The 21,256-nt window shown below is 58.0% G+C and overlaps 1 long non-coding RNA gene and 1 pseudogene across 1 annotated transcript; both read left to right on the top strand.

Moving 5' to 3' along the window:
• Positions 1–21,256, top strand: part of LOC127919152 (pyruvate dehydrogenase phosphatase regulatory subunit, mitochondrial-like) — a 63,126-nt pseudogene that overhangs the window by 14,996 nt on the left and 26,874 nt on the right.
• Positions 16–2,759, top strand: LOC127919157 (uncharacterized). Its single transcript, XR_008102094.1, has 3 exons — positions 16–758; positions 1,418–1,567; positions 1,956–2,759. It is a non-coding gene; the product is annotated as an uncharacterized LOC127919157 (long non-coding RNA).

Genomic DNA, 21,256 nt, shown 5'->3' with positions numbered 1-21,256 from the left:
TTAGAGCTGGTACCGCTCAGTCCAGAAGGAGTTAGAGCTGGCACCGCTCAGTACAGAAGGAGTTAGAACTGGCACCGCTCAGTCCAGAAGGAGTTAGAGCTGGCACCGCTCAGTACAGAAGGAGTTAGAGCTGGCACCGCTCAGTCCAGAAGGAGTTAGAGCTGGTACCGCTCAGTCCAGAAGGAGTTAGAGCTGGCACCGCTCAGTCCAGAAGGAGTTAGAGCTGGCACCGCTCAGTCCAGAAGGAGTTAGAGCTGGTACCGCTCAGTCCAGAAGAAGTTAGAGCTCGTACCGCTCAGTACGGAAGGAGTTAGAGCTGGCACCGCTCAGTCCAGACGGAGTTAGAGCTGGCACCGCTCAGTCCAGACGGAGTTAGAGCTGGCACCGCTCAGTCCAGACGGAGTTAGAGCTGGTACCGCTCAGTCCAGAAGGAGTTAGAGCTGGTACCGCTCAGTCCAGAAGGAGTTAGAGCTGGTACCGCTCAGTCCAGAAGGAGTTAGAGCTGGTACCGCTCAGTCCAGAAGGAGTTAGAGCTGGTACCGCTCAGTCCAGAAGGAGTTAGAGCTGGTACCGCTCAGTCCAGAAGGAGTTAGATTTCTATTACAGCGTATTGGATAACTGTCATTCATATTCACCCAGTTCAATGTGACAGGTTTAGGTTACTGTCATTCATATTCACCCAGTTCAATGTAACAGTGACAGGTTTAGGTTACTGTCATTCATATTCACCCAGTTCAATGTAACAGTGACAGGTTTAGGTTACTGTCATTCATATTCACCCAGTTCAATGTAACAGTGATAGGTTTAGGTTACTGTCATTCATATTCACCCAGTTCAATGTAACAGTGACAGGTTTAGGTTACTGTCATTCATATTCACCCAGTTCAATGTGACAGTGACAGGTTTAGGTTACTGTCATTCATATTCACCCAGTTCAATATAACAGTGATAGGTTTAGGTTACTGTCATTCATATTCACCCAGTTCAATGTAACAGTGACAGGTTTAGGTTACTGTCATTCATATTCACCCAGTTCAATGTAACATCAATAGGGTTTAGGTTACTGTCATTCATATTCACCCAGTTCAATGTAACAGTGATGGGTTTAGGTTACTGTCATTCATATTCACCCAGTTCAATGTAACAGTGACAGGTTTAGGTTACTGTCATTCATATTCACCCAGTTCAATGTGACAGTGACAGGTTTAGGTTACTGTCATTCATATTCACCCAGTTCAATGTAACAGTGATAGGTTTAGGTTACTGTCATTCATATTCACCCAGTTCAATGTGACAGGTTTAGGTTACTGTCATTCACCCAGTTCAATGTGACAGGTTTAGGTTACTGTCATTCACCCAGTTCAATGTGACAGGTTTAGGTTACTGTCATTCACCCAGTTCAATGTGACAGGTTTAGGTTACTGTCATTCATATTCACCCAGGTCAATGTAACAGTGACAGGTTTAGGTTACTGTCATTCATATTCACCCAGTTCAATGTAACAGTGATAGGTTTAGGTTACTGTCATTCATATTCACCCAGTTCAATGTAACAGTGACAGGTTTAGGTGACTGTCATTCATATTTACCCAGTTCAATGTAACAGTGATGGGTTTAGGTTACTGTCATTCATATTCACCCAGTTCAATGTAACAGTAACAGGTTTAGGTTACTGTCATTCATATTCACCCAGTTCAATGTGACAGGTTTAGGTTACTGTCATTCATATTCACCCAGTTCAATGTGACAGGTTTAGGTTACTGTCATTCATATTCACACAGGTCAATGTAACAGTGACAGGTTTAGGTTACTGTCATTCATATTCACCCAGTTCAATGTAACAGTGATAGGTTTAGGTTACTGTCATTCATATTCACCCAGTTCAATGTAACAGTGACAGGTTTAGGTGACTGTCATTCATATTTACCCAGTTCAATGTAACAGTGATGGGTTTAGGTTACTGTCATTCATATTCACCCAGTTCAATGTAACAGTAACAGGTTTAGGTTACTGTCATTCATATTCACCCAGTTCAATGTAACAGTGACAGGTTTAGGTTACTGTCATTCATATTCACCCAGTTCAATGTAACAGTGACAGGTTTAGGTTACTGTCATTCATATTCACCCAGTTCAATGTAACAGTGACAGGTTTAGGTTACTGTCATTCATATTCACCCAGTTCAATGTAACAGTGACAGGTTTAGGTTACTGTCATTCATATTCACCCAGTTCAATGTAACAGTGACAGGTTTAGGTTACTGTCAGTCATATCCTCCCAGTTCAATGTAACAGTGACAGGTTTAGGTTACTGTCATTCATATTCACCCAGTTCAATGTAACATCCATAGGTTGGAGAACGTCCTCCGGAAGTTGTCGTAATTACTGTGTAAGTCTATGGAAGGGGGTGAGCACCATGAGCCTCCTAGGTTTTGTTTTGATGTCGATGTGCCCAGAGGAGGACGGAAACTAGCTGTCCTCCGGCTACACTATGGTGCTGCTGAGGCTACTGTGACCTTCATTGCAAAACTGTGTGTTTTAATCAATGATTTGGTAACATGCAAATATTTTTTTAGTTTTAGTTTTATCTAAATGGGATAACCTTTTTAATGTTTTACTATTTAAATGTTTATGAAATTCACTGAGGAGGATGGTCCTCCCCTTCCTCCTCTGAGGAGCCTCCGCTGGCCTGAGCTCTGTCCTGTCTGGTGGTTAGGGTCAGGGTTAGACTGTGTTGTAACTGTGTATCTCTGTGTGTTCTCTCTAGTGGTGATGGATATGGACGGGAGGATCTATGTGAGGTCAGGGGTCAGGGTTAGACTGTGTTGTAACTGTGTATCTCTGTGTGTTCTCCCTAGTGGTGATGGATATGGACGGGAGGATCTATGTGGGGTCAGGGGTCAGGGTTAGACTGTGTTGTAACTGTGTATCTCTGTGTGTTCTCCCTAGTGGTGATGGATATGGACGGGAGGATCTATGTGAGGTCAGGGGTCAGGGTTAGACTGTGTTGTAACTGTGTATCTCTGTGTGTTCTCCCTAGTGGTGATGGATATGGACGGGAGGATCTATGTGAGGTCAGGGGTCAGGGTTAGACTGTGTTGTAACTGTATCTCTGTGTGTTCTCTCTAGTGGTGATGGATATGGACGGGAGGATCTATGTGAGGTCAGGGGTCAGGGTTAGACTGTGTGGTAACTGTGTATCTCTGTGTGTTCTCCCTAGTGGTGATGGATATGGACGGGAGGATCTATGTGGGGTCAGGGGTCAGGGTTAGACTGTGTATCTCTGTGTGTTCTCTCTAGTGGAGATGGATATGGACGGGAGGATCTATGTGAGGTCAGGGGTCCGGGTTAGACTGTGTTGTAACTGTGTATCTCTGTGTGTTCTCTCTAGTGGTGATGGATATGGACGGGAGGATCTATGTGAGAGCATGGCAGGGAGGGGTCCTGTCTGGTGGTTAGGGTCAGGGGTCAGGGTTAGACTGTGTTGTAACTGTGTATCTCTGTGTGTTCTCCCTAGTGGTGATGGATATGGACGGGAGGATCTATGTGAGAGCATGGCAGGGAGGGGTCCTGTCTGGTGGTTAGGGTCAGGGTTAGACTGTGTTGTAACTGTGTATCTCTGTGTGTTCTCCCTAGTGGTGATGGATATGGACGGGAGGATCTATGTGAGAGCATGGCAGGGAGGGGTCCTGTCTGGTGGTTAGGGTCAGGGTTAGACTGTGTTGTAACTGTGTATCTCTGTGTGTTCTCCCTAGTGGTGATGGATATGGACGGGAGGATCTATGTGAGAGCATGGCAGGGAGGGGTCCTGTCTGGTGGTTAGGGTCAGGGTTAGACTGTCTTGTAACTGTGTATCTCTGTGTGTTCTCTCTAGTGGTGATGGATATGGACGGGAGGATCTATGTGAGAGCATGGCAGGGAGGGGTCCTGTCTGGTGGTTAGGGTCAGGGTTAGACTGTCTTGTAACTGTGTATCTCTGTGTGTTCTCTCTAGTGGTGATGGATATGGACGGGAGGATCTATGTGAGAGCATGGCAGGGAGGGGTCCTGTCTGGTGGTTAGGGTCAGGGGTCAGGGTTAGACTGTGTTGTAACTGTGTATCTCTGTGTGTTCTCCTAGTGGTGATGGATATGGACGGGAGGATCTATGTGAGGTCAGGGGTCAGGGTTAGACTGTGTGGTAACTGTGTATCTCTGTGTGTTCTCCCTAGTGGTGATGGATATGGACGGGAGGATCTATGTGAGAGCATGGCAGGGAGGGGTCCTGTCTGGAGGTTAGGGTCAGGGTTAGACTGTGTTGTAACTGTGTATCTCTGTGTGTTCTCCCTAGTGGTGATGGATATGGACGGGAGGATCTATGTGAGAGCATGGCAGGGAGGGGTCCTGTCTGGAGGTTAGGGTCAGGGTTAGACTGTGTTGTAACTGTGTATCTCTGTGTGTTCTCTCTAGTGGTGATGGATATGGACGGGAGGATCTATGTGAGAGCATGGCAGGGAGGGGTCCTGTCTGGAGGATTTGAGAAGAACCCTAAACCTATCTTCACCGAAGGACGTAACCAGCTGGAGATTCAGACCATGCAGGAGGACTGGGACCACTTCGGTAAGAGACGGGGTGGTTTTTCTATAATGACACCCTCTTCTGTTTATGTTGCCACGGCTACTGTAAAACATGGAGTCCATTTAGTTTTCCATTTACTTTGTGCTGTGAGTGCATACATTTTAAAATGGGTTGTCCCCAGTGGGAATCGAATCCATGATGTTGGCCCACACTCTCACCAACTGAGACAGTATGGGTTGGCCCCAGTGGGAATCGAACCCATGATGTTGGCGCACACTCTTACCAACTGAGACAGTATGGGTTGGCCCCAGTGGGAATCGAACCCATGATGTTGGCGCCACACTCTTACCAACTGAGACAGTATGGGTTGTCCCCAGTGGGAATCGAACCCATGATGTTGGCGCACACTCTTACCAACTGAGACAGTATGGGTTGGCCCCAGTGGGAATCGAACCCATGATGTTGGCGCCACACTCTTACCAACTGAGACAGTATGGGTTGTCCCCAGTGGGAATCGAACCCATGATGTTGGCGCCCACTCTTACCAACTGAGACAGTATGGGTTGTCCCCAGTGGGAATCGAACCCATGATGTTGGCGCACACTCTTACCAACTGAGACAGTATGGGTTGGCCCCAGTGGGAATCGAACCCATGATGTTGGCGCCACACTCTTACCAACTGAGACAGTATGGGTTGTCCCCAGTGGGAATCGAACCCATGATGTTGGCGCACACTCTTACCAACTGAGACAGTATGGGTTGTCCCCAGTGGGAATCGAACCCATGATGTTGGTGTCCCACTCTTACCAACTGAGACAGTATGGGTTGTCCCCAGTGGGAATCGAACCCATGATGTTGGCGCACACTCTTACCAACTGAGACAGTATGGGTTGTCCCCAGTGGGAATCGAACCCATGATGTTGGTGCACAATCTTACCAACTGAGACCTTTATGGGTTGGCCCCAGTGGGAATCGAACCCATGATGTTGGTGTCCCACTATCACCAACTGAGACAGTATGGGTTGTCCCCAGTGGGAATCAAACCCATGATGTTGGTGCACAATCTTACCAACTGAGACCTTTATGGGTTGGCCCCAGTGGGAATCGAACCCATGATGTTGGTGTCCCACTATCACCAACTGAGACAGTATGGGTTGTCCCCAGTGGGAATCAAACCCATGATGTTGGTGCACAATCTTACCAACTGAGACCTTTATGGGTTGGCCCCAGTGGGAATCGAACCCATGATGTTGGTGTCCCACTATTACCAACTGAGACAGTATGGGTTGGCCCCAGTGGGAATCGAACCCATGATGTTGGTGTCCCACTATCACCAACTGAGACAGTATGGGTTGTCCCCAGTGGGAAACAAACCCATGATGTTGGTGCACAATCTTACCAACTGAGACCTTTATGGGTTGGCCCCAGTGGGAATCGAACCCATGATGTTGGTGTCCCACTATCACCAACTGAGACAGTATGGGTTGTCCCCAGTGGGAATCAAACCCATGATGTTGGTGCACAATCTTACCAACTGAGACCTTTATGGGTTGGCCCCAGTGGGAATCGAACCCATGATGTTGGTGTCCCACTATTACCAACTGAGACAGTATGGGTTGTCCCCAGTGGGAATCGAACCCATGATGTTGGCGCACACTCTTACCAACTGAGACAGTATGGGTTGTCCCCAGTGGGAATCGAACCCATGATGTTGGCGCACACTCTTACCAACTGAGACAGTATGGGTTGGCCCCAGTGGGAATCGAACCCATACTGGTTATATACTGTGTTTATGCGAGGTGGTTATATACCATAGTAACTGACCGGTCCATAGTGTCTCTACCTAACCCCCTCTCTTACCCCCTCTCTCCCTCCCCCCCGTAGAACCCATGCTGTCAGCCCTGTTGAGGAGGATGCCAGAACTAGAGGTGTTTCTCTACCTAACCCCTCCCTTACCCCCTCTCCCCCCGTAGAACCCATGCTGTCAGCCCTGTTGAGGAGGATGCCAGAACTAGAGGTGTTTCTCTACCTTACCCCCTCTCTTACCCCCTCTCTTACCCCCTCTCTCCCTCCCCCTGTAGAACCCATGCTGTCAGCCCTGTTGAGGAGGATGCTAGAACTAGAGGTGTTTCTCTACCTTACCCCCTCTCTTACCCCCTCTCTCCCTCCCCCTGTAGAACCCATGCTGTCAGCCCTGTTGAGGAGGATGCTAGAACTAGAGGTGTTTCTCTACCTAACCCCCTCCCTTACCCCCTCTCCCTCCCCCGTAGAGCCCATGCTGTCAGCCCTGTTGAGGAGGATGCCAGAACTAGAGGTGTTTCTCTACCTTACCCCCTCCCTTACCCCCTCTCTCCCTCCCCCCCCGTAGAGCCCATGCTGTCAGCCCTGTTGAGGAGGATGCCAGAACTAGAGGTGTTCTCTACCTAACCCCCCCCCCCCCCCGTAGAGCCCATGCTGTCAGCCCTGTTGAGGAGGATGCCAGAACTAGAGGTGTTTCTATACCTAACCCCCTCGCTCCCTCCCCCCCGTAGAGCCCATGCTGTCAGCCCTGTTGAGGAGGATGCCAGAACTAGAGGTGTTTCTCTACCTAACCCCCTCTCCCCCCGTAGAGCCCATGCTGTCAGCCCTGTTGAGGAGGATGCCAGAACTAGAGGTGTTTCTCTACCTTACCCCCTCTCTCCCCCCCCCCCCGTAGAGCCCATGCTGTCAGCCCTGTTGAGGAGGATGCCAGAACTAGAGGTGTGTGAGATCCAGCAGCTGGTCAACTGTCCTGAGTCGTTCACCCCAGACATGCGCTGCCTGATGGGGGAGACACCGGGGGTGCACGGCTACTTCGTCCTGGCTGGAATGAATGCCTCTGGCCTGGCCTTCGCTGGCGGAGCAGGAAAGTAAGGAGAGGACGTTTCCAGTAATAATAATAATAATAATATATGCCATTTAGCAGACGCTTTTATCCAAAGCGACTTACAGTCATGTGTGCATACATTCTACGTATGGGTGGTCCCGGGAATCGAACCCACTACCCTGGCGTTACAAGCGCCATGCTCTACCAACTGTGCCACAGAAGGACATCTACTTCAGGGTTGAGAGTGAGAACCACAGGACGTTTCCAGTACATCTACTTTAGGGTTGAGAGTGAGAACCACAGGACGTTTCCAGTACATCTACTTTAGGGTTGAGAGTGAGAACCACAGGACATTTCCAGTACATCTACTTTAGGGTTGAGAGTGAGAACGACAGGACGTTTCCAGTACATCTACTTTAGGGTTGAGAGTGAGAACCACAGGACATTTCCAGTACATCTACTTTAGGGTTGAGAGTGAGAACCACAGGACGTTTCCAGTACATCTACTTTAGGGTTGAGAGTGAGAACCACAGGACGTTTCCAGTACATCTACTTTAGGGTTGAGAGTGAGAACCACAGGACGTTTCCAGTACATCTACTTTAGGGTTGAGAGTGAGAACCACAGGACATTTCCAGTACATCTACTTTAGGGTTGAGAGTGAGAACCACAGGACGTTTCCAGTACATCTACTTTAGGGTTGAGAGTGAGAACCACAGGACATTTCCAGTACATCTACTTTAGGGTTGAGAGTGAGAACCACAGGACGTTTCCAGTACATCTACTTTAGGGTTGAGAGTGAGAACCACAGGACGTTTCCAGTACATCTACTTTAGGGTTGAGAGTGAGAACCACAGGACGTTTCCAGTACATCTACTTTAGGGTTGAGAGTGAGAACCACAGGACATTTCCAGTACATCTACTTTAGGGTTGAGAGTGAGAACCACAGGACATTTCTGGTACATCTACTTTAGGGTTGAGAGTGAGAACCACATGACATTTCCAGTACATCTACTTTAGGGTTGAGAGTGAGAACCACAGGACATTTCCAGTACATCTACGTTAGGGTTGAGAGTGAGAACCACAGGACGTTTCCAGTACATCTACTTTAGGGTTGAGAGTGAGAACCACAGGACATTTCCAGTACATCTACTTTAGGGTTGAGAGTGAGAACCACAGGACATTTCCAGTACATCTACTTTAGGGTTGAGAGTGAGAACCACAGGACATTTCCAGTACATCTACGTTAGGGTTGAGAGTGAGAACCACAGGACGTTTCCAGTACATCTACTTTAGGGTTGAGAGTGAGAACCACAGGACATTTCCAGTACATCTACTTTAGGGTTGAGAGTGAGAACCACAGGACATTTCCAGTACATCTACTTTAGGGTTGAGAGTGAGAACCACAGGACATTTCCAGTACATCTACTTTAGGGTTGAGAGTGAGAACCACATGACGTTTCCAGTACATCTACTTTAGGGTTGAGAGTGAGAACCACAGGACGTTTCCAGTACATCTACTTTAGGGTTGAGAGTGAGAACCACAGGACATTTCCAGTACATCTACTTTAGGGTTGAGAGTGAGAACCACATGACGTTTCCAGTACATCTTCATGTTCTACCCATGGAGCATGGTGTATGGTAGCCGGAGTATGGTAGCCGGAGTATGGTAGCCGGAGTATGGTAGACGGAGTATTGAACCTAATATTAGTCTGGTTCATGTTGTCCCCATGGAGCACGGAGTATGGTAGAAGGAGTATTGACCCTAATATTAGTCTGGTTCATGTTCTCCCCATGGAGTCAGGTCTCCCCGGTGTCGGGTGGTCAGGTCTCCACGGTGTCGGGTGGTCAGGTCTCCCCGGTGTCGGGTGGTCAGGTCTCCACGGTGTCGGGTGGTCAGGTCTCCGCGGTGTCGGGTGGTCAGGTCTCCACGGTGTCGGGTGGTCAGGTCTTCACGGTGTCGGGTGGTCAGGTCTCCGCGGTGTCTGGTGGTCAGGTCTCCACGTTGTCCGGTGGTCAGGTCTTCACGGTGTCGGGTGGTCAGGTCTTCACGGTGTCGGGTGGTCAGGTCTTCACGGTGTCTGGTGGTCAGGTCTCCACGGTGTCTGGTGGTCAGGTCTCCACGGTGTCGGGTGGTCAGGTCTTCACGGTGTCCGGTGGTCAGGTCACCACGGTGTCTGGTGGTCAGGTCTCCACGGTGTCGGGTGGTCAGGTCTCCACGGTGTCTGGTGGTCAGGTCTTCACGGTGTCGGGTGGTCAGGTCTTCACGGTGTCGGGCGGTCAGGTCTCCACGGTGTCGGGTGGTCAGGTCTCCCCGGTGTCGGGTGGTCAGGTCTTCACGGTGTCTGGTGGTCAGGTCTTCACGGTGTCTGGTGGTCAGGTCTTCACGGTGTCGGGTGGTCAGGTCTCCACGGTGTCGGGTGGTCAGGTCTCCGCGGTGTCTGGTGGTCAGGTCTCCACGGTGTCTGGTGGTCAGGTCTCCACGGTGTCGGGTGGTCAGGTCTCCACTGTGTCGGGTGGTCAGGTCTCCACGGTGTCGGGTGGTCCGGTGTCGGGTGGTCAGGTCTCCACGGTGTCGGGTGGTCAGGTCTCCACGGTGTCGGGTGGTCAGGTCTCCACGATGTCGGGTGGTCAGGTCTCCGCGGTGTCTGGTGGTCAGGTCTTTGCGGTGTCGGGTGGTCAGGTCTCCTCGGTGTCGGGTGGTCAGGTCTCCTCGGTGTCTGGTGGTCAGGTCTCCGCGGTGTCGGGTGGTCAGGTCTCCGCGGTGTCGGGTGGTCAGGTCTCCGCGGTGTCGGGTGGACAGGTCTCCACGGTGTCGGGTGGTCAGGTCTCCACGGTGTCGGGTGGTCAGGTCTCCGCGGTGTCTGGTGGTCAGGTGTCCGCGGTGTCTGGTGGTCAGGTCTCCCCGGTGTCGGGTGGTCAGGTCTCCCCGGTGTCGGGTGGTCAGGTCTCCGCGGTGTCGGGTGGTCAGGTCTCCGCGGTGTCGGGTGGTCAGGTCTCCACGGTGTCGGGTGGTCAGGTCTCCGCGGTGTCGGGTGGCCAGGTCTCCACGGTGTCTGGTGGTCAGGTCTCCACGGTGTCTGGTGGTCAGGTCTCCACGGTGTCTGGTGGTCAGGTCTCCACGGTGTCTGGTGGTCAGGTCTCCACGGTGTCGGGTGGTCAGGTCTCCACGGTGTCGGGTGGTCAGGTCTCCACGGTGTCTGGTGGTCAGGTCTCCACGGTGTCTGGTGGTCAGGTCTCCACGGTGTCTGGTGGTCAGGTCTCCACGGTGTCTGGTGGTCAGGTCTCCACGGTGTCGGGTGGTCAGGTCTCCACGGTGTCGGGTGGTCAGGTCTCCACGGTGTCGGGTGGTCAGGTCTCCACGGTGTCGGGTGGTCAGGTCTCCACGGTGTCGGGTGGTCAGGTCTCCACGGTGTCGGGTGGTCAGGTCTCCACGGTGTCAGGTGTCCACGGTGTCGGGTGGTCAGGTCTCCACGGTGTCGGGTGGTCAGGTCTCCACGGTGTCGGGTGGTCAGGTCTCCACGGTGTCTGGTGGTCAGGTCTCCACGGTGTCGGGTGGTCAGGTCTCCACGGTGTCTGGTGGTCAGGTCTCCACGGTGTCGGGTGGTCAGGTCTCCACGGTGTCGGGTGGTCAGGTCTCCACGGTGTCGGGTGGTCAGGTCTCCACGGTGTCGGGTGGTCAGGTCTCCCGGTGTCGGGTGGTCCGGTCTCCCCGGTGTCTGGTTGTCAGGTCTTCACGGTGTCTGGTGGTCAGGTCTCCACGGTGTCGGGTGGTCAGGTCTCCACGGTGTCGGGTGGTCAGGTCTCCACGGTGTCGGGTGGTCAGGTCTTCACGGTGTCGGGTGGTCAGGACTCCACGGTGTCGGGTGGTCAGGACTCCACGTGTCGGGTGGTCAGGACTCCACGTGTCGGGTGGTCAGGTCTTCACGGTGTCTGGTGGTCAGGTCTCCACGGTGTCTGGTGGTCAGGTCTCCACGGTGTCGGGTGGTCAGGTCTCCACTGTGTCGGGTGGTCAGGTCTCCACGGTGTCTGGTGTTCAGGTCTCCACGGTGTCGGGTGGTCAGGTGTCCTCGGTGTCGGGTGGTCAGGTCTCCACGGTGTCTGGTGGTCAGGTCTCCACGGTGTCGGGTGGTCAGGTGTCCTCGGTGTCCGGTGGTCCGGTCTTCACGGTGTCCGGTGGTCAGGTCTTCACGGTGTCTGGTGGTCAGGTCTCCACGGTGTCGGGTGGTCAGGTCTCCACGGTGTCGGGTGGTCAGGTCTTCACGGTGTCGGGTGGTCAGGACTCCACGGTGTCGGGTGGTCAGGACTCCACGTGTCGGGTGGTCAGGTGTCCTCGGTGTCCGGTGGTCAGGTGTCCTCGGTGTCTGGTGGTCAGGTCTCCACGGTGTCGGGTGGTCAGGTCTCCACTGTGTCGGGTGGTCAGGTCTCCACTGTGTCGGGTGGTCAGGTCTCCACTGTGTCTGGTGTTCAGGTCTCCACGGTGTCGGGTGGTCAGGTGTCCTCGGTGTCGGGTGGTCAGGTCTCCACGGTGTCTGGTGGTCAGGTCTCCGCGGTGTCGGGTGGTCAGGTCTCCGCGGTGTCTGGTGGTCAGGTCTCCGCGGTGTCTGGTGGTCAGGTCTTCGCGGTGTCGGGTGGTCAGGTCTCCTCGGTGTCGGGTGGTCAGGTCTTCGCGGTGTCTGGTGGTCAGGTCTCCGCGGTGTCGGGTGGTCAGGTCTCCGCGGTGTCGGGTGGTCAGGTCTCCACTGTGTCGGGTGGTCAGGTCTCCACGGTGTCTGGTGGTCAGGTGTCCGCGGTGTCTGGTGGCCAGGTCTCCGCGGTGTCGGGTGGTCAGGTCTCCGCGGTGTCGGGTGGTCAGGTCTCCACTGTGTCGGGTGGTCAGGTCTCCACGGTGTCGGGTGGTCAGGTCTCCACGGTATCGGGTGGTCAGGTCTCCACGGTGTCTGGTGGTCAGGTCTTCACGGGTGTCTGGTGGTCAGGTCTCCACGGTGTCTGGTGGTCAGGTCTCCACGGTGTCGGGTGGTCAGGTCTCCACGGTGTCTGGTGGTCAGGTCTCCTCGGTGTCTGGTGGTCAGGTCTCCTCGGTGTCCGGTGGTCAGGTCTTCACGGTGTCCGGTGGTCAGGTCTCCACGGTGTCGGGTGGTCAGGTCTCCACGGTGTCCGGTGGTCAGGTCTCCACGGTGTCCGGTGGTCAGGTCTCCACGGTGTCGGGTGGTCAGGTGTCCTCGGTGTCGGGTGGTCAGGTCTCCACGGTGTCTGGTGGTCAGGTCTCCACGGTGTCTGGTGGTCAGGTCTTCACGGTGTTGGGTGGTCAGGTCTCCACGGTGTCGGGTGGTCAGGTCTCCACGGTGTCGGGTGGTCAGGTCTCCACGGTGTCGGGTGGTCAGGACTCCACGGTGTCGGGTGGTCAGGACTCCACGTGTCGGGTGGTCAGGTGTCCTCGGTGTCCGGTGGTCAGGTCTTCACGGTGTCTGGTGGTCAGGTCTCCACGGTGTCGGGTGGTCAGGTCTCCACTGTGTCGGGTGGTCAGGTCTCCACGGTGTCTGGTGTTCAGGTCTCCACGGTGTCGGGTGGTCAGGTGTCCTCGGTGTCGGGTGGTCAGGTCTCCACGGTGTCTGGTGGTCAGGTCTCCACGGTGTCTGGTGGTCAGGTCTCCACGGTGTCGGGTGGTCAGGTGTCCTCGGTGTCCGGTGGTCCGGTCTTCACGGTGTCTGGTGGTCAGGTCTTCACGGTGTCTGGTGGTCAGGTCTCCACGGTGTCGGGTGGTCAGGTCTCCACGGTGTTGGGTGGTCAGGTCTTCACGGTGTCGGGTGGTCAGGACTCCACGGTGTCGGGTGGTCAGGACTCCACGTGTCGGGTGGTCAAGTGTCCTCGGTGTCCGGTGGTCAGGTCTTCACGGTGTCTGGTGGTCAGGTCTCCACGGTGTCGGGTGGTCAGGTCTCCACTGTGTCGGGTGGTCAGGTCTCCACTGTGTCGGGTGGTCAGGTCTCCACGGTGTCTGGTGTTCAGGTCTCCACGGTGTCGGGTGGTCAGGTGTCCTCGGTGTCGGGTGGTCAGGTCTCCACGGTGTCTGGTGGTCCGGTCTCCACGGTGTCGGGTGGTCAGGTGTCCTCGGTGTCCGGTGGTCAGATCTTCACGGTGTCTGGTGGTCAGGTCTCCACGGTGTCGGGTGGTCAGGTCTCCACGGTGTCGGGTGGTCAGGTCTCCACGGTGTCGGGTGGTCAGGTCTCCACGGTGTCGGGTGGTCAGGTCTCCACGGTGTCAGGTGTCCACGGTGTCGGGTGGTCAGGTCTCCACGGTGTCTGGTGGTCAGGTGTCCGCGGTGTCCGGTGGTCAGGTGTTCACGGTGTCTGGTGGTCAGGTCTCCCCGGTGTCTGGTGGTCAGGTGTCCGCGGTGTCCGGTGGTCAGGTCTTCACGGTGTCGGGTGGTCAGGTCTCCTCGGTGTCGGGTGGTCAGGTCTTCACGGTGTCTGGTGGTCAGGTCTCCACGGTGTCGGGTGGTCAGGTGTCCGCGGTGTCGGGTGGTCAGGTCTCCACGGTGTCGGGTGGTCAGGTGTCCGCGGTGTCGGGTGGTCAGGTCTCCACGGTGTCGGGTGGTCAGGTGTCCGCGGTGTCCGGTGGTCAGGTCTTCACGGTGTCGGGTGGTCAGGTCTCCCGGTGTCTGGTGGTCAGGTGTCCGCGGTGTCGGGTGGTCAGCTCTCCGCGGTGTCGGGTGGTCAGCTCTCCGCGGTGTCGGGTGGTCAGGTCTCCCGTGTCGGGTGGTCAGGTCTCCCCGGTGTCGGGTGGTCAGGTCTCCGCGGTGTTGGGTGGTCAGGTCTCCCCGGTGTCGGGTGGTCAGGTCTCCCGGTGTCGGGTGGTCAGGTCTCCCCGGTGTCGGGTGGTCAGGTCTCCACGGTGTCGGGTGGTCAGGTCTCCCGGTGTCGGGTGGTCAGGTCTCCACGGTGTCAGGTGGTCAGGTCTCCACGGTGCGAGCTGGCGGGTGGTCAGGTCTCCACGGTGCGAGCTGGCGGGTGGTCAGGTGTCCGGTGTCGGGTGGTCAGGTCTCCCGGTGTCGGGTGGTCAGGTCTACCCGGTGTCGGGTGGTCAGGTCTCCACGGTGTCAGGTCTCCCCGGTGTCGGGTGGTCAGGTCTCCCCGGTGTCGGATGGTCAGGTCTCCACGGTGTCAGGTCTCCCCGGTGTCGGGTGGTCAGGTCTCCCCGGTGTCGGGTGGTCAGGTCTCCACGGTGTCAGGTCTCCCCGGTGTCGGGTGGTCAGGTCTCCCGGTGTCGGGTGGTCAGGTCTCCCCGGTGTCGGGTGGTCAGGTCTACCCGGTGTCGGGTGGTCAGGTCTACCCGGTGTCGGGTGGTCAGGTCTACCCGGTGTCGGGTGGTCAGGTCTACCCGGTGTCGGGTGGTCAGGTCTACCCGGTGTCGGGTGGTCAGGTCTACCCGGTGTCGGGTCTCCCCCGGTGTCGGGTGGTCAGGTCTACCCGTGTCGGGTCTCCCGGTGTCGGGTGGTCAGGTCTCCCCGGTGTCGGGTGGTCAGGTCTTCACGGTGTCGGGTGGTCAGGTCTTCACGGTGTCGGGTGGTCAGGTCTTCACGGTGTCGGGTGGTCAGGTCTCCACGGTGTCGGGTGGTCAGGTCTCCACGGTGTCGGGTGGTCAGGTCTCCACGGTGTCGGGTGGTCAGGTCTCCACGGTGTCGGGTGGTCAGGTCTCCACGGTGTCGGGTGGTCAGGTCTCCACGGTGTTGGGTGGTCAGGTCTTCACGGTGTCGGGTGGTCAGGACTCCACGGTGTCGGGTGGTCAGGACTCCACGTGTCGGGTGGTCAGGACTCCACGTGTCGGGTGGTCAGGTCTTCACGGTGTCTGGTGGTCAGGTCTCCACGGTGTCTGGTGGTCAGGTCTCCACGGTGTCGGGTGGTCAGGTCTCCACTGTGTCGGGGTGGTCAGGTCTCCACGGTGTCTGGTGTTCAGGTCTCCACGGTGTCGGGTGGTCAGGTGTCCTCGGTGTCGGGTGGTCAGGTCTCCACGGTGTCTGGTGGTCAGGTCTCCACGGTGTCGGGTGGTCAGGTGTCCTCTCGGTGTCCGGTGGTCCGGTCTTCACGGTGTCTGGTGGTCAGGTCTTCACGGTGTCTGGTGGTCAGGTCTCCACGGTGTCGGGTGGTCAGGTCTCCACGGTGTTGGGTGGTCAGGTCTTCACGGTGTCGGGTGGTCAGGACTCCACGGTGTCGGGTGGTCAGGACTCCACGTGTCGGGTGGTCAGGTGTCCTCGGTGTCCGGTGGTCAGGTCTTCACGGTGTCTGGTGGTCAGGTCTCCACGGTGTCGGGTGGTCAGGTCTCCACTGTGTCGGGTGGTCAGGTCTCCACTGTGTCGGGTGGTCAGGTCTCCACTGTGTCTGGTGTTCAGGTCTCCACGGTGTCGGGTGGTCAGGTGTCCTCGGTGTCGGGTGGTCAGGTCTCCACGGTGTCTGGTGGTCAGGTCTCCGCGGTGTCGGGTGGTCAGGTCTCCACGGTGTCTGGTGGTCAGGTCTCCGCGGTGTCTGGTGGTCAGGTCTTCGCGGTGTCGGGTGGTCAGGTCTCCTCGGTGTCGGGTGGTCAGGTCTTCGCGGTGTCTGGTGGTCAGGTCTCCGCGGTGTCGGGTGGTCAGGTCTCCACGGTGTCGGGTGGTCAGGTCTCCACTGTGTCGGGTGGTCAGGTCTCCACGGTGTCTGGTGGTCAGGTCTCCACGGTGTCTGGTGGTCAGGTCTTCACGGTGTTGGGTGGTCAGGTCTCCACGGTGTCGGGTGGTCAGGTCTCCACGGTGTCGGGTGGTCAGGTCTCCACGGTGTCGGGTGGTCAGGTCTCCACGGTGTCGGGTGGTCAGGACTCCACGGTGTCGGGTGGTCAGGACTCCACGGTCGGGTGGTCAGGTGTCCTCGGTGTCCGGTGGTCAGGTCTTCACGGTGTCTGGTGGTCAGGTCTCCACGGTGTCGGGTGGTCAGGTCTCCACTGTGTCGGGTGGTCAGGTCTCCACGGTGTCTGGTGTTCAGGTCTCCACGGTGTCGGGTGGTCAGGTGTCCTCGGTGTCGGGTGGTCAGGTCTCCACGGTGTCTGGTGGTCAGGTCTCCACGGTGTCGGGTGGTCAGGTGTCCTCGGTGTCCGGTGGTCCGGTCTTCACGGTGTCTGGTGGTCAGGTCTTCACGGTGTCTGGTGGTCAGGTCTCCACGGTGTCGGGTGGTCAGGTCTCCACGGTGTTGGGTGGTCAGGTCTTCACGGTGTCGGGTGGTCAGGACTCCACGGTGTCGGGTGGTCAGGACTCCACGTGTCGGGTGGTCAAGTGTCCTCGGTGTCCGGTGGTCAGGTCTTCACGGTGTCTGGTGGTCAGGTCTCCACGGTGTCGGGGTGGTCAGGTCTCCACTGTGTCGGGTGGTCAGGTCTCCACGGTGTCTGGTGTTCAGGTCTCCACGGTGTCGGGTGGTCAGGTGTCCTCGGTGTCGGGTGGTCAGGTCTCCACGGTGTCTGGTGGTCCGGTCTCCACGGTGTCGGGTGGTCAGGTGTCCTCGGTGTCCGGTGGTCAGATCTTCACGGTGTCTGGTGGTCAGGTCTCCACGGTGTCGGGTGGTCAGGTCTCCACGGTGTCGGGTGGTCAGGTCTCCACGGTGTCGGGTGGTCAGGTCTCCACGGTGTCGGGTGGTCAGGTCTCCACGGTGTCAGGTGTCCACGGTGTCGGGTGGTCAGGTCTCCACGGTGTCTGGTGGTCAGGTGTCCGCGGTGTCCGGTGGTCAGGTGTTCACGGTGTCTGGTGGTCAGGTCTCCCGGTGTCTGGTGGTCAGGTGTCCGCGGTGTCCGGTGGTCAGGTCTTCACGGTGTCGGGTGGTCAGGTCTCGGTGTCGGGTGGTCAGGTCTTCACGGTGTCTGGTGGTCAGGTCTCCACGGTGTCGGGTGGTCAGGTGTCCGCGGTGTCGGGTGGTCAGGTCTCCACGGTGTCGGGTGGTCAGGTGTCCGCGGTGTCGGGTGGTCAGGTCTCCACGGTGTCGGGTGGTCAGGTGTCCGCGGTGTCCGGTGGTCAGGTCTTCACGGTGTCGGGTGGTCAGGTCTCCCCGGTGTCTGGTGGTCAGGTGTCCGCGGTGTCGGGTGGTCAGCTCTCCGCGGTGTCGGGTGGTCAGCTCTCCGCGGTGTCGGGTGGTCAGGTCTCCCCGGTGTCGGGTGGTCAGGTCTCCCGGTGTCGGGTGGTCAGGTCTCCGCGGTGTTGGGTGGTCAGGTCTCCCGGTGTCGGGTGGTCAGGTCTCCCCGGTGTCGGGTGGTCAGGTCTCCACGGTGTCGGGTGGTCAGGTCTCCCGGTGTCGGGTGGTCAGGTCTCCCGGTGTCGGGTGGTCAGGTCTCCACGGTGTCAGGTGGTCAGGTCTCCACGGTGCGAGCTGGCGGGTGGTCAGGTCTCCACGGTGCGAGCTGGCGGGTGGTCAGGTGTCCGGTGTCGGGTGGTCAGGTCTCCCCGGTGTCGGGTGGTCAGGTCTACCCGGTGTCGGGTGGTCAGGTCTCCACGGTGTCAGGTCTCCCCCGGTGTCGGGTGGTCAGGTCTCCCCGGTGTCGGATGGTCAGGTCTCCACGGTGTCAGGTCTCCCCGGTGTCGGGTGGTCAGGTCTCCCCGGTGTCGGGTGGTCAGGTCTCCACGGTGTCAGGTCTCCCCGGTGTCGGGTGGTCAGGTCTCCCCGGTGTCGGATGGTCAGGTCTCCCCGGTGTCGGGTGGTCAGGTCTACCCGGTGTCGGGTGGTCAGGTCTACCCGGTGTCGGGGTGGTCAGGTCTACCCGGTGTCGGGTGGTCAGGTCTACCCGGTGTCGGGTGGTCAGGTCTACCCGGTGTCGGGTGGTCAGGTCTACCCGTGTCGGGTCTCCCGTGTGTCGGGTGGTCAGGTCTACCCGTGTCGGGTCTCCCCGTGTCGGGTGGTCAGGTCTCCCCGGTGTCGGGTGGTCAGGTCTTCACGGTGTCGGGTGGTCAGGTCTTCACGGTGTCGGGTGGTCAGGTCTTCACGGTGTCGGGTGGTCAGGTCTCCACGGTGTCTGGTGGTCAGGTCTCCACGGTGTCGGGTGGTCAGGTCTCCACGGTGTCGGTGGTCAGGTCTCCACGGTGTCGGGTGGTCAGGTCTCCACGGTGTCGGGTGGTCAGGTCTCCACGGTGTCGGGGTGGTCAGGTCTCCACGGTGTCTGGTGGTCAGGTCTCCACGGTGTCGGGTGGTCAGGTCTCCACGGTGTCGGGTGGCCAGGTCTCCACGGTGTCGGGTGGTCAGGTCTCCGCGGTGTCGGGTGGTCAGGTCTCCGCGGTGTCGGGTTGTCAGGTCTCCCGGTGTCGGGTGGTCAGGTCTCCCCGGTGTCGGGTGGTCAGGTCTCCACGGTGTCGGGTGGTCAGGTCTCCACGGTGTCTGGTGTTCAGGTCTCCACGGTGTCGGGTGGTCAGGTGTCCTCGGTGTCGGGTGGTCAGGTCTCCACGGTGTCTGGTGGTCCGGTCTCCACGGTGTCGGGTGGTCAGGTGTCCTCGGTGTCCGGTGGTCAGATCTTCACGGTGTCTGGTGGTCAGGTCTCCACGGTGTCGGGTGGTCAGGTCTCCACGGTGTCGGGTGGTCAGGTCTCCACGGTGTCGGGTGGTCAGGTCTCCACGGTGTCGGGTGGTCAGGTCTCCACGGTGTCAGGTGTCCACGGTGTCGGGTGGTCAGGTCTCCACGGTGTCTGGTGGTCAGGTGTCCGCGGTGTCCGGTGGTCAGGTGTTCACGGTGTCTGGTGGTCAGGTCTCCCCGGTGTCTGGTGGTCAGGTGTCCGCGGTGTCCGGTGGTCAGGTCTTCACGGTGTCGGGTGGTCAGGTCTCCTCGGTGTCGGGTGGTCAGGTCTTCACGGTGTCTGGTGGTCAGGTCTCCACGGTGTCGGGTGGTCAGGTGTCCGCGGTGTCGGGTGGTCAGGTCTCCACGGTGTCGGGTGGTCAGGTGTCCGCGGTGTCGGGTGGTCAGGTCTCCACGGTGTCGGGTGGTCAGGTGTCCGCGGTGTCCGGTGGTCAGGTCTTCACGGTGTCGGGTGGTCAGGTCTCCCGGTGTCTGGTGGTCAGGTGTCCGCGGTGTCGGGTGGTCAGCTCTCCGCGGTGTCGGGTGGTCAGCTCTCCGCGGTGTCGGGTGGTCAGGTCTCCCGGTGTCGGGTGGTCAGGTCTCCCCGGTGTCGGGGTGGTCAGGTCTCCGCGGTGTCGGGTGGTCAGGTCTCCCGGTGTCGGGTGGTCAGGTCTCCCCGGTGTCGGGTGGTCAGGTCTCCCCGGTGTCGGGTGGTCAGGTCTCCACGGTGTCGGGTGGTCAGGTCTCCCCGGTGTCGGGTGGTCAGGTCTCCACGGTGTCAGGTGGTCAGGTCTCCACGGTGCGAGCTGGCGGGTGGTCAGGTCTCCACGGTGCGAGCTGGCGGGTGGTCAGGTGTCCGGTGTCGGGTGGTCAGGTCTCCCCGGTGTCGGGTGGTCAGGTCTACCCGGTGTCGGGTGGTCAGGTCTCCACGGTGTCAGGTCTCCCGGTGTCGGGTGGTCAGGTCTCCCGGTGTCGGATGGTCAGGTCTCCACGGTGTCAGGTCTCCCCGGTGTCGGGTGGTCAGGTCTCCCGGTGTCGGGTGGTCAGGTCTCCACGGTGTCAGGTCTCCCCGGTGTCGGGTGGTCAGGTCTCCCGGTGTCGGATGGTCAGGTCTCCCCCCGGTGTCGGTGGTCAGGTCTACCCGGTGTCGGGTGGTCAGGTCTACCCGGTGTCGGGTGGTCAGGTCTACCCGGTGTCGGGTGGTCAGGTCTACCCGGTGTCGGGTGGTCAGGTCTACCCGGTGTCGGGTGGTCAGGTCTACCCGGTGTCGGGTGGTCAGGTCTCCCCGGTGTCGGGTGGTCAGGTCTACCCGGTGTCGGGTCTCCCGGTGTCGGGTGGTCAGGTCTTCACGGTGTCGGGGTGGTCAGGTCTTCACGGTGTCGGGTGGTCAGGTCTTCACGGTGTCGGGTGGTCAGGTCTCCACGGTGTCTGGTGGTCAGGTCTCCACGGTGTCGGGTGGTCAGGTCTCCACGGTGTCGGGTGGTCAGGTCTCCACGGTGTCGGGTGGTCAGGTCTCCACGGTGTCGGGTGGTCAGGTCTCCACGGTGTCGGGGTGGTCAGGTCTCCACGGTGTCTGGTGGTCAGGTCTCCACGGTGTCGGGTGGTCAGGTCTCCACTGTGTCGGGTGGTCAGGTCTTCACGGTGTCTGGTGGTCAGGTCTTCACGGTGTCGGGTGGTCAGGTCTCCACGGTGTCTGGTGGTCAGGTCTCCACGGTGTCTGGTGGTCAGGTCTTCACGGTGTCGGGTGGTCAGGTCTCCACGGTGTCGGGTGGCCAGGTCTCCACGGTGTCGGGTGGTCAGGTCTCCGCGGTGTCGGGTGGTCAGGTCTCCGCGGTGTCGGGTGGTCAGGTCTCCGCGGTGTCGGGTTGTCAGGTCTCCCGGTGTCGGGTGGTCAGGTCTCCCCGGTGTCGGGTGGTCAGGTCTCCACGGTGTCGGGTGGTCAGGTCCCACGGTGTCGGTGGTCAGGTCTCCACGGTGTCGGGTGGTCAGGTCTCCACGGTGTCGGGTGGTCAGGTCTCTACGGTGCGAGCAGCCTGGTGGTCAGGTCTCCACGGTGTCGGGTGGTCAGGTCTCCACGGTGTCCGGTGGTCAGGTCTGCAGTTGCAGTTTTCAAAGTATCAACCTATGATTGAGGTTCAACCACCAGGGAAGAGAGAACTCTGGGTCACGTCGTATCGTAACAACACTAATCTGGGTCACGTCGTATCGTAACAACACTAATCTGGGTCACGTCGTAGCGTAACCACACTAATCTGGGTCATGTAGTATCGTAACCACACTAATCTGGGTCACGTCGTATCGTAACCACACTAAT

Source organism: Oncorhynchus keta, unplaced genomic scaffold, assembly GCF_023373465.1.
Source record: "Oncorhynchus keta strain PuntledgeMale-10-30-2019 unplaced genomic scaffold, Oket_V2 Un_contig_15918_pilon_pilon, whole genome shotgun sequence".
NCBI classification, from domain to species: Eukaryota; Metazoa; Chordata; class Actinopteri; order Salmoniformes; family Salmonidae; genus Oncorhynchus; species Oncorhynchus keta.
Note: the sequence above shows the minus strand (reverse complement) of the source record. Positions and strands in the feature narration are given on the sequence as shown.